The sequence below is a fragment of the Protopterus annectens genome, chromosome 9.part0, assembly GCF_019279795.1.
Source record: "Protopterus annectens isolate FY-2018-M chromosome 9.part0, PAN1.0, whole genome shotgun sequence".
Classification (NCBI taxonomy): Eukaryota; Metazoa; Chordata; order Ceratodontiformes; family Protopteridae; genus Protopterus; species Protopterus annectens.
The window spans coordinates 1,464,728,171-1,464,742,945 of record NC_056743.1 but is presented as its reverse complement, the minus strand read 5'-3'; the positions used below and the strand labels follow the sequence as shown (position 1 = coordinate 1,464,742,945).

The following is a 14,775-nucleotide window of genomic DNA, read 5'->3' as shown; positions in this document are numbered from 1 at the left end:
ATGTCTGACAGTGACTCATAAAAAATGGCATTATTCATATGGAGGATTTCTGAAAAGTATCAGTATAAATACAGAAAACTGGTTGGGAAGGGATAAAAGTCTGTTAGCAATGGCAGTGTAATGTTATCTGATCTTATTTTTGATGCTATACATGTTATTACAATATAAATTTGATTGAGTTTGGACTCACACTAGGTGTGTATATGAATATGAGTGCTGTATCAAGATGCATGTCTTTGTCCTCATATCTTTGATTTATTTGTGATTAAAGCAGGTGTGTTGTCATTGCTGTGTTTGGCTGACAAATGGAACAAAAACTTCAGTATGATTTTGCCATGTTGTTTTAGGCAAATGAATAATGCAACAGCAGTGATCCAGCCATAGAAAGCACAACTTCAACCATTAGGTGAACTGTATCCTCATGGCAGTCCTTATGACAACATATGACAAATGCCTTTTTGGAAAAGGGGGACCAAAACAAGCTGAGAGGTAAAAGGCGTGGAACCAAGTAGTTGATATACATGCTGATGGTGGAGGGAGCTGACCATTAACACAGGGCAAGAAGAAGGCCAACGATATGGTAGCACATGGAAAATCCAAGAGAAAGCAGATTGCAGTTGCCTGTAACTGTACTCCATGCTTCCAACAAGTATTCCTTTAACACCAGATGAGGAATGCTCCTCTCCATTCCTGGGGATGATTATGAAACAGACATCAGCACTGGAATAAACAAATGTGGTGAGGACAGTGGTTGTTACCCACATCTGCATATCAACAGAGATCTGCTCAGGAAAGCTGGTTTCACAACAGTAACATATATATAATATATATATATATATATATATATATATATATATATATATATATATATCAACATATATTTATATATCTGTGTGTGTGTGTGTGTGTGTGTGTGTGTGTGTGTATATATATATATATATATATATATATATAGAGAGAGAGAGAGAGAGAGAGAGAGAGAGAGAGAGAGAGAGAGCAAGATAAATATATTTACTATCACAATTCTGAATGTCAGAACAAATTGTAGTCAAAATACTGAGCGAAAATGCTGTAGGTCTGTATATTAATTAGCTGAAAATGTCAAACTATATAACAAACGATATCAAATTTGGCATTTTCAATGTGTTTCATTTCTTTATACCTGTTGCCAGTTACTTGCCTGCTTTCCAGCCGTACAAATGTATGCATTTCAGTACTGCACATCGCCCCCCTGCACTCCCCACACCCCGTGCAAATTATATATTTCAACTCTGAGATTGCACTACAATGAGGAAAATGATACATTTCCTGATCTGCCCTGTACCATGATATCTATAACAAAGACACTCACAGAATTGCAGTTTGGCAATACAGGAATCAGCCAACACAGATTTTTTTGTGAATAATATGTCTTTAAGATCATAGGAGGTTGCTAAGCTATCGACCCAGAGGTCATTTCAAGCGTAGCTGTTTAATCCCAATGTAATACCAGAGATACTCTAGTCAATACCCAGGACTATTTTTAGTAATCTGCCCATGTCCAGGAGGGTTCTGGGCACTATCCCTGGTGAGAATTTACAGTGCACCATCCACTCATCCAGGTTCCATTTGAGCATTGTCATAGAGGTGCTCTCTTCACATGAATTGGCAGCCTATTCCAAAGATATTGCAGTTGCTGGGAGATAAAGCTGTCCCTCCAGAATGTTCTATTCAAGTCACAGGCCATATTTAGCTCCCTGGAATGGGTAGCTCTAGTCTCATTTGATTTATGGATGTGCAGCAAATTCATTAGGTTTGGGTCGGAGATTGCTCTGCAAGCCAGGCATGTGTCCCCTAAGAAGTCTGTATGATACTGAGTACAGTGACAGGGACATTAGTTGGTCTGTGTAAGGCAAGCACTGGAGTCCCTTGATCTTGTTAGTTCGAAGCCTCTTAGGTCTCTCCAATTGCTGCAGATACTTTGTACAATACATGCCAAAAGGGGCATTTTACTCAATTATGGGCCTGATTAATGATGAGTACAGAGGGGTTATAACCTCCTTTGCTCTAGAGGTGATGCTTTTGCTAATCAAGTGTGCTAGGCAGTAAGCCTTTCTTACTACAGCAGACACATGGTGGTCAAAGTTAAGGACCTCCTGAAGTATTCTGATGGTTCAATAATTGCACTCAATTTGCAGTCATCTGCAAACTTGTTCATCCACAGCCCCTTAGATTTGGCCTGAACTTCTGAGAAGTATATACCAAACAGTAGGGGGCCCAGCACTGACCCTTGTGGCACCCTGCTGGTAATAGGTCTCCTGGTTGATGTGGAGTCACCCACTTCGATAGTGTGACCACATTGTGAGCCATTTGGCAACCCATCTCACAACACAGAGGTTTACATTCAGTTTAATAAATTTATTGGTAATGCCTGAGTGTGGGATTGTGTCAAAAGCTCTTGCCAAGTAAAGGTACATTGTGTGCACAAATCTGCCCCCATCAATTGCCCTGGTTACATTTTCAAAGAATGAATTCCACCAGGTTTAACATGCAGAATCTGCACTTGATAAAGCCAAATTGGGTCAGTGCCAGAGTTTTGAGATCTCCTATATCTTTATTTGTGAGGTCCATCATGATATGTTCCATAGCTTTACAGATGACACTGGTCAGACTTATGTATCTATAATTCTATAAGGGTCTGTTACTAAGCCGCCTTTGTGGAGGGGAATGAATGTTGCTGCTCTCCATTCCTCAGGAGCAAAGCCAGTGATTAGGCTATGGTTGAACAGAGTTCTTAATGGTGATGCTAGTTCTTGTTTTAGTTTGTTTAGAAGATAGCCTGGGATATCATCTGGTCCACTGAGGCTTTTTTTGCCTTAGACAAGGCTTTAATGACCTGCTCTTCAGATATGTATGGTGGGGGGGGGGAGTTGTCAACAAGGTTTGTGATAAGTTTGGAAGGGATAAGAGAGTGAAATGTTCATGAAATCTGTCTGCTAGCAGGTTTGATATCTCTGCAGGATCAATGTGTGTGTGATACCATTAGTCACTAGTTTGGCATATGCTTGGGTCCTACCTTTTAGGCTAAGTACGTGGCAGTAAAAGGTTTTGATTATCTTTGGCTGTGATTGCTAAGTTTTTCCTCAAAGTTAATCTTAGAGTATTTGACATGTTGTGTTATTTGCCTGTTGAGGCTGAGGTGGGTGTTTTTCCATTGTTGGGGCCTCACCTTAGTTTTCTTAGACAACTTTTTGAGTTTGTTGTAAAGTTTGTTGATGCTGGATGCCCACCAGGGTGACTTTTTTTTTACTTGGGGCTCTGGATTTGATTCTTTATGGAGCAGCTGAGTCTATACATTTATACAAGTGATTGTACAAGGCTTGAGTGTAAGCTTTGGTGTAGTTAGCACTTGCAGCTGGAGGTGGGTTTTGAAATGCATGTATACATTACCCTGAGTGGCTATAGTTTGCTTTGGTGAAGTTGTGTAGTCTGACTTCACCCTTTGTGAGTTCTGCTGTTAGTGCCAGTTTGAAGGCAACTGATTTGTGGTCAGATGGTGGTGCATCTGTTTGTCATGTTAGTGAAGGCCAGATCAAGTATGTTTGTTCCTCTTGTTGGGGTTTGAACAATTGGTTCCAAGGCATTTGAGTTAACAAAGTCAAGGAACTTTTGCACTTGTGACTTATGGCTGGAGTAGTTTTCCCAGATGATGGTGAGATAATGGAAATCCCCATGACCAGAGGGTTTGGTAATATTTGGATTGACTCCAGTTTGGTCAGGTAGACCTTGTGAGCATCATCATCAATGGAGAGAGATTTATGACTAGCTATAACTTAAATGGGGGTCTTACCCACGTAATCTGAACTTGGAGTAACTCCATGGAGTTGTCCAGGCTAACTAGTCAGCAGGTGAATTTATCTGTAATATAGATAGAAACACTGCCTCCTTTGGTTTTCACATGTTCATTTTGTGGTCTATAGGTGTGGAAAGCATTGTAGCCCTGCAAGGCCTGGTGACTCTCTGAGGCCTTGAACATGGCTTCTGTGACTGTACAAAAATCTACATCCTCCAGTGACAGAAGTGTTTTCATGGTGTGCAGTTTTTGGTTTCAGCTCCTAGCATTTAGCAGCATAACCCTTATTTTGTTATGGTTTGCAATTTTAATGTCAGCAATATTGTTTTTGAGACCTTGCCTAAAAAGGCACTATGGGGGAGGCAAGACCCTTTGCCAGCAACCAAAACCCTAATGGTGACAAGTGCAAACTATCTCTGGCAAAACATCAACATTTGTCAATGATGTCATCACAGGCTGACAGAAACTGGATCTCCTTTGAATGATACCAAAAACTAAGCCAATTATTGAAATCAGTCATTTTTTTGTTTATACTGTGGCATCATTCTAGGTGAAGGTAATATGCTGCTCAAGGCTAGGGACATGCCTGCTTGGGACACTTACTTGGAGAGCTCTATCATGTCTCTCTTCATATAGTCCAGTGAGGTATGTCTCAGGTCATTTATTCCAACATGAGCTATGAGAGAGTCACAATGGTACGTTTTGCCAAGAGATCTAAGTGCATGCTTGATCTGATGAATCCTGGCACTGGACAGGCACCTGACCATGACGTTTTCCTTATCTAACTCGGTGAGTGGGACATCTGTCTATCTCACTATGGAGTCACCAATAACAATAACATTTGGTTTTTGAGTGCTATGCCTTAAGGGCTTGGTAGGTGAGGCACTGGTGTTGCTATGTGTCTTGCATGCTGTGGGAACTGTGTTAGTTTTAGCAGCCTTTTGTTTAGGAGATCTTTGGTGTTTTGGTAAGTTTTTTGAGAAAACCTCTGTGTATGTTGATTTATGCATTGGATTAGTGATGTTTTGTTTGATAGTAATTAGAAATTCTCATATCCTTGGCAGTTCATGGCAGTTTGTTCTTCTTCTTTTTTTTGGTTTCTGATATCGCTACTGTTGAGACAGCTCTGTCAGTTTCATTTTGCCCAAGACCACAAGATGTCAGTCCTCATCTCCTTCCATAATTTCTTGCGTCCATGAAGAATCTATGTCACCAAGCAGTTTTTGCCTGTCTGTTTAATAATCTTTGCTTCAAACTGCTTCAGGCCTAAAACACACCCTGGAGATGTTTTTGAGATGTTGAACAATGTGATTTTTAAACAGTATTCTGTACACACATCACTTTTACACTGCAAATATGTGTTTGCCTGTTATCATCCAAGTAGAACAAACTAAGTGCTAATTACAGAGAACAGTTCAGTGCAGCCTTCACACATTGTTTTTTTTTTCAAATCTGCAGAATCTAGACTAAACTAAAATTATGGTTTAATAGAAATCCTTAACCCCAAAGGAATAATTTGATAAAGACAACATTAGTGAAGAAGAATTACACCTATGGACTACCAAACTATAATTATACTTTTGTATAGCATTTGAGAGTGTTGCATTAATCGTGTATTTTCTGCTGCTGCCAGTGCCATACCTCTCAACCGTACAGATTTTTGCAGAATGTCCAGATTTTTTGTCTCATATTTTAGTTCATTTTTAATAAACTTGTGGTTTTCTGGAAAATTATTGGCAAGTCATTAAAGATTGAAAACAGAAATTAACGACTAATATTTGAGTTTCAGATTTTATACCCTTCAGAAAATTCATGTTAAAGCAAAACCTGCTATTCTATCAACTTCCTAAGTTTGTAAGAGCAATATTTAAAAATGTTCCCTATTTTTTGGCCCTTGTTCCCCTATTAATTGTGGCTCTGTCCAGATTTCTTGCTTAAGAGATTGAGGGGTATGAATCAGTCCCCTTTGAATTCAAAATACTGTATGAATCAATAACACCAGCCATAAAAGCTGACTAAAATCTCTGTTCTTCATGATTACTATAAGTACTGGAAAATGGGGTAAACTCCAAAAAAATGGATTGTTAAAAAAAACTAAACTGATATACAAACTCCCCTTACATTGTTAATATAATTAAATAGTTCTAAACTGCACAGCCAAATAACAACCTTTTCCATGAAGAAGTAAAACATGACTTCAATTTAATAAATTAAAATAACAAACTAACACCTCAGTCATCATTGTCTTGACGTTATATGCTACAAATGACTTCAAATGCTTACTAAATACACTTCCAACAGCCAATAACAGTGTATTTCAATAAATGCCCATTAGTGCATTAAGGGTCATGTTTTCATGGAATGCACTGTGATTTGTTGCTTTTAACTGCAGGAATTGTATTTTATAAATGCTTTGCATTTGTATTATGTAACCTTGAGAAGGTGACAGCTGAGGTGTTAAGTTTCTTTAATTTACTGAACAAAAGTTGTATTTCAGTTCTTCATGGAAGGGGATGTTACTTGGCTATGCCATCCTGTTTTATGATAAAGGCAAAACATGGCACACCATGGCTACAGAATTTTAAAAAATCTGTATTCTAATATGACAACCTTTGGGCACTAATGTAAATTATGGGCCTCTCACCGATATTTCCTCACATTTGTCTTAAATTTGCTGACTTTATTTTGGTTAGACTCTACTACACTGGAATTCAGTAACACTGAAGTTTTTACAGTCACAAAACTAACTTCATTTGGTTTGTTGTCCTATAAAAAGACCTGAAATAGCCATCAAAAGTAATTGATCCTACAGTGGTCTCGACTTCAAATAGGAACCCAAAGTCAACCAGATCTTTACAAACCATATTGTTTATATTTTGTTTTACTTCATTTTTGTTTTTTGCACCAGGAATGTGTCTTTTATTACCCTTCACCTAATAATACAGATGATTTAAAAGCATAATACAAAGTAAATATGAATTTTGTGTATTGACAGACAAGAATTTTTAAAGACATAATGAGTTTTTGATAAAGATCAGACAAAATGTGAGGAAGAAATGTGAGGAGCTGCAGGAAGAAGATCACCACAAATACTTGATCTCCACTTGGGGTGGCTTGGATTTTCACACAGCCAGCTGGAGTATGTTACAAACTTTTTCATTTTTCACAAGGGAAAATAACCTTCAAAAATGTTATAGACAACAGCAATGTTAATATTCTGGTTTCTAAAATAAAATGTATATAAGACAGATAAAACCAATTGAAAGGAAATATGAGGATTTGGTCCAGGCCAGTCATACAGTGGCAAATAAAGGCCAGTTCTGGTAGGCAACATGAGGAAGACTGCAGGGCATTGCACCCTAGAAAGTGAAAGTAACAACTCAGTGAAAATGCATATAGCACACAGAAAATCAAACTTTTTTGCAGGGGAAATTCATCCATTACACTGAGATTTATACCAGCAGCAGTCACCTTAATGTAATAAATCTAGAGTTGCTGCAGTTTTGCAGAAAGTGATAGTTCCACCAATTAGTGAACACTCTACTCCAAAATGTGCTACACAAGCAAGGACCGTATTTCTGTGCATTGAGTACTTGTCTATACAACAGTAATATAACTTCAGCACAATAAGATGTACAACTGCAATACTGCAGTATAAATGCAAGCTTATAGTGCAAAAGAAATATACCAGCACTTTGACAAATTCTTCCTTATTTAACCGAGCAGCTGCACAAGCCATTTATGAACACAGGTTCGTAGATTATTACTAGGCTAATTGTCCTTGGGGACCATTTTAAGCCTAGCCAGTTACCCCATGTGAGAATCAAACTGAGCACTTTGTGTTTGTAAGGTAAACACCTAAACCATTATGCCAACCTGTTCTTACAAGATGGATTGTAATGGTCCAGTCTACTTATTTATAATAGCTTCACAGGTAATTACTATGCTAATAATCCCAAGGGTCTTATTTTTTAAGCCTTCACATGTTTCTTAAGGTGAGAACTGAACCTTGTGCCTTATATCTCTAAGGTAAACACTTTAACCACTATGCAAAACACTAATTATAAATAGGTTCCCTTGTACCTTATATCTATAAGGTAAAAACTTTAACCCCTAAGCCAAACACCAATTATAAATAGGTACATAGATTCAAGTGCAGCCAATTATCTCATGAGAATCAAATATGTCTGTAAGACAAATATCTTGACCATTATGCCAAACTCCCTCTGATAGTTCAGATTGCCAATACACACTTGTGGTTAAACTGTGCAGCTGTATACAACTGTTCTACTTCTAGAGTTAATGCAGAGAGCTAATTCACTGCTAAATATAAGAGCTGTGCATAAGTGCAAAAGGTACTGGGACTGAATCATTTTTTTTAACACAGGCAAATGACTGGTGTCAAAGCCACAGCTTAAAACTCTGGAATACGCTTCCCACCCATGTGAAGCAGAGCCCTTCCCTAACCCTATTCAAATGCAATCTGGACCAGTGGATGGGAAATCCAAAACCCACCTTGGCATGAGATCTATGTTGCTGATGGTCAGAGGCAGCCATTAAATCCTGCTCTAAGACACACTCCATAAAATAACCTCTAATGCAAAATAACTTGTGGGATGCATTTGGGTTGCATGGCTAGGTTTATAAAGGCCTCAGTGGTCATTAGTCTAGTATTCACCTATGAACCTTAGAAAATTATATGAATTGTATTTTTACTAGTAATTCATGCAATGAGATTTATCATGTAGTTTGATAATGCATATCACTAGAAGGAATACAGTAATACAGTTACAAAAATTTCTCCTGTAGTTCAGAATTCGCCTAATCACATGGACTGGTGGCATTATTCATTAGAAATAGTTAACTCATCTCTTTATTGGTAGGTATGTGCAGAGGTTTACATTTGGTGGATTTAGGTATGTCAAAATCATAACCACAAGGTTAATCTATTTTATGTGTGACCCTAAGCCTCCCAAATGGCAATGCGGTATGGCAACCTGGTGCCATAAGGTAAATAACTAGACACTGGAACTGAAAGAGAGGCCTTATAGTTGACAGTCAGCAGGCAGCTCCTAGAACAATTAGTAATTAACATAATGAAAATTTCTAAAGTGCTGACACAAAAAAGTTTCAGTTATCACGGTTACTAAATTATTAACTTTATAGGTTTAGAACCTCTGTATTCCAAAGTTATACAATTAATAATTTAGTGGCCATGGTAACTAAATGTGCTTTTTGTGAGTGAAGACCTAAACAAATAAATACATCAGATAACATTAATTTGAGTACAGATATTACATTTTTATCGAGGTACTCCTGTGATTGCCAACCATTAGCCCTCTCCTTCATTTCTAGGACCAATTCACTCCCCTTATGACATCAAGTCACTGCCCCAGAGTACCTTTGTGAGACTTATATCACACATTAAAGGGATTTACCTCATAGTTACGATTAAATGGCATGTCTGAACAGAATATTTGAAAGTTTACTCAAAGTAATTGAATTTGCTGTTTCTTCATATGATCTGACATCTCTGATCATAAACGCATATGCTCACGCCATTGGATACAAGTGAATAGTATTATATCTGATTGAATACACACCTTGTTTCTAAGAAATGTAAAAATAACTGGATGACTGAGATCATTCTTGATTTTGCTTGAAATTGTTGCAGTAATAATTTTTGAGTTCATCTCATAACTGGTATTTCCATGAGACAAAATGGATTCAATTTCATAGCCATGAAATGATATCAGAACAGCAACAGGGAGAAAACCTGGCAGAAAAGAAGGAATAAATGTTACAAACAGACCTGTTTTAGTATATTCAATGGCCTTTTTGATATATAATCTGGAGTATTATAATCATACCTCTTGATTTTTTAATAAAATAATATAGACAATACAGTTGTTAAGAGTTTACTAACTGTTGAGTTTATGTAGTTTGCTCATCCAGAGCCTAGACACAGGTATCCTAGTAGATATTACAATATTCCTTCTAATAAAACTTATGTTACTTGTAAATAACATGTCCAAAATTTGGAAAACAATAATTTTATTAATTTTTACAATCTGATATTATAAATGTTTGCTCTTTTACCATTTCATACCTTGAGTGACAAGGATCTCTATGATTAACTCACATGCAAAGACCATTAAAAGAAACAGAATGTCTGTTTTCTAGTTTCAGCAATAACAGGACACTTGATCATGGAACTGTTCAGTGAATCTGCATTAATGGAGTTACACTGTAGTAGCCATCTGCTGCTGGACATCCAGGGCTCAGTCACTGAGCAATATCATTCTATTGTTTACTTGCCAACTTAAATATCAGGTTAGCCCAGGGAATTGGCAGCATCTGGAGTATTTAATATCAGCTGTTTCAATTTCTTTGTTTTTGCAAAGTCTTGGAGATAGTATATTTATGTTGCAGAGGGTGTGAGGGCTTGCTTTGTACAGAAACACTTATTTTAGAGTAGCTCTTTGATATCACTTGCTTAGTGTAGGTTTTGGTGTAAGGAGTTACTTCCTAATGATAGACTCACTAGAACTTTGGTTTAGGGCTATGTGGGGACACGGTTACATGTCATGCAATTAGGTGAGCTGCAATATTTCGGCACTGCGCAGTTCCTCAAACATAAAGTTAATCATCAGTGTACATTTGATTCATAGGTTTATAAGAGGTTACTATACTAACAGCCCTAGAGCTCTTACAGACCTACCCATATTTATCTCAAGTTGCCCCAGTTGTCGGTGGTTAGGTGAATGAAGTTTGCAGAGATAAGGGTTTATGTTAGTTAACACTGACTTCCTTTTCCAAGGAGGGACATGGGCACCACCCCACGAGTGAATTTGCGGTCACCCGTCCATTGATCTAGTTTGCATGTGAACAGTGCCAGAGAGGAGAAGTAGCAGTCTCTGGGAGAGATATCTAGCTCTCCAGCAGGACCTGCTCATGTCACAGGCTAAGAACCCTGGGATGATTAAACCTCCTGCAATTTGATTTATGAATGTGTAGCATTTCTGTGAGGGCCAGGTCAGAGACTGCCCTGTAAGCCTGGCACAGTCCACCCCTTAACCTGTAGGAGAGAGAACACAGTGACAGGGCTTTCAGTCTTTTCTGTAAGACTTATTTTGTATTCCCTGTAATTTCTTGGTGAGAAACCTCTGTGGTCTCTCCAATTGTTGCAGGTGTCTGGAGAGGTACATGCAAAAGGGAGCACTGTATTCAATTACTGGTCTTATGAGGATCTAGTGTAATGGAATTATAACAGCCTTAGATCTAGATGCAATGCCTTTACTTATAAGATGTGCCACACTAAGGATTTTCTTATTAGTGTGGATAAGTGGTGTTCAAAAATCAGATTGCTATTAACCTGAGTACCCAGAGCATGTACCATTGGGTGTACACTTAGTGGGGGTGCTGTCTGTAATGTAATTAGCAGGGATGTCAGCTTTCCCAAAGGGGGTAATAATGCATTTTTTTTTTACATTTAGCTTTAATCCATGACTTTGGCACCAATCATGTGTCTGTGTTAACCTTGTCTGCAGTATATTAACATCATTGGGGGACTCAGTGATTGCTCCCAATGTGTAATCATCAGTTAACTTGGTCAGCCACAGGTCATCCCAGTTTGCCTGGACTTCTTAGAAATAAATTCTGAACAGTAAGGGGCCCATTACAAGGCCCTCTGGTATGCCACTGGTGACTAGTCTTTTACTAGATGTGACGTCACCCACTTTGACAGTATGTGTCTTGTTGGTGAGCCATTTGGGTACTCATCTATTCTGTAGGGGTTAATTCACAATTGGGAGATTTTCTCTATAAAACCTGAGTGGGGAGTTGCATCAAATGCCTTGGCTAAGTCAAGATACTATAGGTGGTATGCATTGTCTTTCTCTTGTCCAGGGCCTTGGTGACTTTTTTGAAGATGTCAACCATATTTTATAGGCATGATCTACCTTTAATGAATCCGAATTGGGTTGTGTCCAGGGTTTGTAGATTACCTATCTCCTTGTAAATAAGGTCCATAACAATTTTTTATGGCCTCACAGATGAGGCTAGTCAAGCTTACAGGCCTATAATTTCCATGGTCAATTGATTGAACCCCTTTGTGCAGAGAGATAACTGTTGCTGTCCTTCACTCTGCTGGAACATAACCAGTTCTCAGGCTGTGGTTAAACAGAGATCCTAATGGATCTGCTAGATCATATTTTAAGTTGTTTAAAGGACAACCTGGGATGTTTCTTGGTCCCATTAATGCCATGTTTTTGGCACTGGAGATCACCCAGATGATCTGTTTCTTGAGATAATAGGCTGAGGAATGGTGGCAGGTATACTTTGGGGGATGACTGGATGGGACAGGGAGGTGAAGTTTCCTTCAAATCTGTCAGCTAGCAGGTTGGCTATTACCTCTGGCTGAGTATGAGTGATGCCATCCACAACCAGTTCAGTGCATAGCTACATATTCCGTTTTAGATTTCGGACATAGTTAAAGAATGATTTGTGATTATCCTTATCTAGGGAGGCTAGTTTTGCTTCATGATTAGATCTGGAGGACTTGACAGGATCTCTAATTTGTTTAAGCTAGAGAGGGATTTCTTCCTGTACTGAACCAATTTCCTCTTGTTCTTGGACATTAGTTTCTTTCTCTTGTTTTATAGCCTGTTTATATTAGGGGTCCACCAAGATGGCTTGTTTTTTTGGCAAGACCTCATTTTAATCTGGTCAGGTACAGCCGATTCTATACAACTACTTAAGTGGTTATACAGAGCATTGGTGTATATCTCTGCATAGGAATCAATGTTATCTGCATTTGAGAGGACTTTGAAACTTCTTATACCATCACTTAGTAGGAGGTCATTTATCTTAGAAAAACTCAAAAGCATTTTTGAGCTCGATGGGGTATCTGGTCTTAATTACATAGAACGAGACTGATTTATGGTCTGATCTTACAAGTGAGGACATCACACAAAGAGGGGGCAATTCTCTCCCTTGTTAGTGAGTACTATGTCTAGGACATTTGGGCCTCTTGTGGGTGTGCTGACTATGTTCCAGAGCATTTGCACTGACACAGTCTAAGAACCTCTGAGCCAGCATGTTTGTGGTCATGTATGTTTCCCAGTTGATGGCAGGATAATAAAAATCACCCATGATTTAAGGTGTTGAGCTGTATGATAAGTGACTCCAGTAAGTCCAGGTATGTGGTATACTTTTCCTGTTTCATGATGGAGGACCTATAGCTAGCTATGATGTGATAGGGGGCTTTGTGTATAGTTAATTGGACATGGAGTAGCTCAAGAGAGTTATACTGTTTGACCAATATGGAGGTGTACTTATCCTTAATGAAGATGGCTACACCTTCTCCTTTGGTTCTTTCATGCTCAGTTTGTGGTCTGAACACATGGAAGGCATTGTAGCCCTCTATGGCCAGGGCACTTTCTGTGCCTTTAAATCATGTCTCAGTGCCAGCAAAGATGTTAGCATCTTCCAAAGTGCAGTTTCTTATACTCTTAGTATTTTAACACTGGCTAAAAAAGGCACAATAGGGGTGGCTAATGTTTTTGCCAGCATCCAAAAGCCTAGAGAAGACAAGTGCAGACAATGCCTCACAAAGCAGCATGGCCTGTTGACCATATTTTTCTAGGCTAACAGATATTGGATCCATTTGACTGACACCAGAAGCTAGGCCAATTGTTAAAGTCAATCATTTTTTTTTTATTGTGGCAACATCCCTGGAAAAGGTAGAATACTGCTAAAGCCTAGGCTTATACCCGATAAGCAAAAAACAATGAATAAACCACAAATTCAAAAAAAAAATTGCTGGAACCACTGAAGCTGGAAATAAACAGATGTTTATTTCCAGCTTCAGTGGTTCCAGCAATTTGTTTTTTGGACCTAGGCTTATACCTGCCTATAACACATAATCTGAGAACTCAGTCATGTCTCTCTTCATATAGTCCACTGAGGTACGTTTCAAGTAATTCACCCCTACATACCGGTAATTGTGGTTGAGTGACTTGAGTGTTTGAGTGACTTATGGATCCTGGCACCTGACAGGCAGCTAACTGTAACCCTCTTCTTTCCCAGACTGGTGAGAGGACCATCCATGTGTCTCACAATGGAGTCACCTATGACAAGTGCATTAGGTTTTGTCATGTTACACCTTATAGGCTTATTTGTTGAGACTGTGGTGTGTGTGTGTGTGTGTGTGTGTGTGTGTGTGTGTGTGTGTGTATGTTATTAGGTGCTGTGGTTGTTTTTTGCATTGTTATTTGTGTAGGTGGTTTTCGTTTGGGAGGCCTTTGATCTTTTGGTAAGTTACTAGTGAGTACCTCTGCATATGTTGGTTTATGTATCATGTACTTATTTAGTGTGTGAAGTTTGTGTGCATTGACAACCTGTTAGGCATTTGATTTGTCCTTATGTGAGAGTCTTGTCTCCAATTTCATAGTGTAACTACATCTCTCACATAAAGTATTTGTTTGTTTCAGGAGTAAGTAGTTGTCAGTATACATGAGACATTTGCTTCATTGCCTCAAGCTGCCCATGTCTATCAGGATGACTACAGAGATGATGGGAAACTGCCCATCCATGATAGTAGGCTCTTACTGTATGTTTTATTAGGGAAGGGAATGGATTAATTTGACAGGACTATGCTGGTAACAAGACTACAAGAGGGGCCTATACTTTGTGTAGGCTAAATTTGATCAATAAGGCAATGCTGCTCAGTGTGCAACCGAGTTGCACCTAGAGCAGCAGAAAGGCTTGGAAGGGGTTCACTTACAGCTGTTTAGGGGAAAAACTGAGTTCTAGACTTTTGAGTCTATACTATGCAAGGGCACACTGTTAACCTCCACTGTGAGAAGAGCAGCATCATGCAAATGCAAGGCTTACATACGAGTAAAAAGAAAGAAATTTTACTTAATCAGTTAATCAAGAAA

General features: G+C 38.6%; 1 long non-coding RNA gene across 1 annotated transcript in view; it reads right to left on the bottom strand.

Annotated features, from left to right (window-relative positions):
- Positions 1-9,443: 9,443 nt before the first annotated feature.
- LOC122810958 overlaps positions 9,444-14,775 on the bottom strand; it is a 51,842-nt gene continuing 46,510 nt past the window's right edge. Inside the window, exon 2 of the long non-coding RNA XR_006366164.1 lies at positions 9,444-9,608. This is a non-coding gene — a long non-coding RNA (uncharacterized LOC122810958). The remainder of the gene's footprint in view (positions 9,609-14,775) is intronic.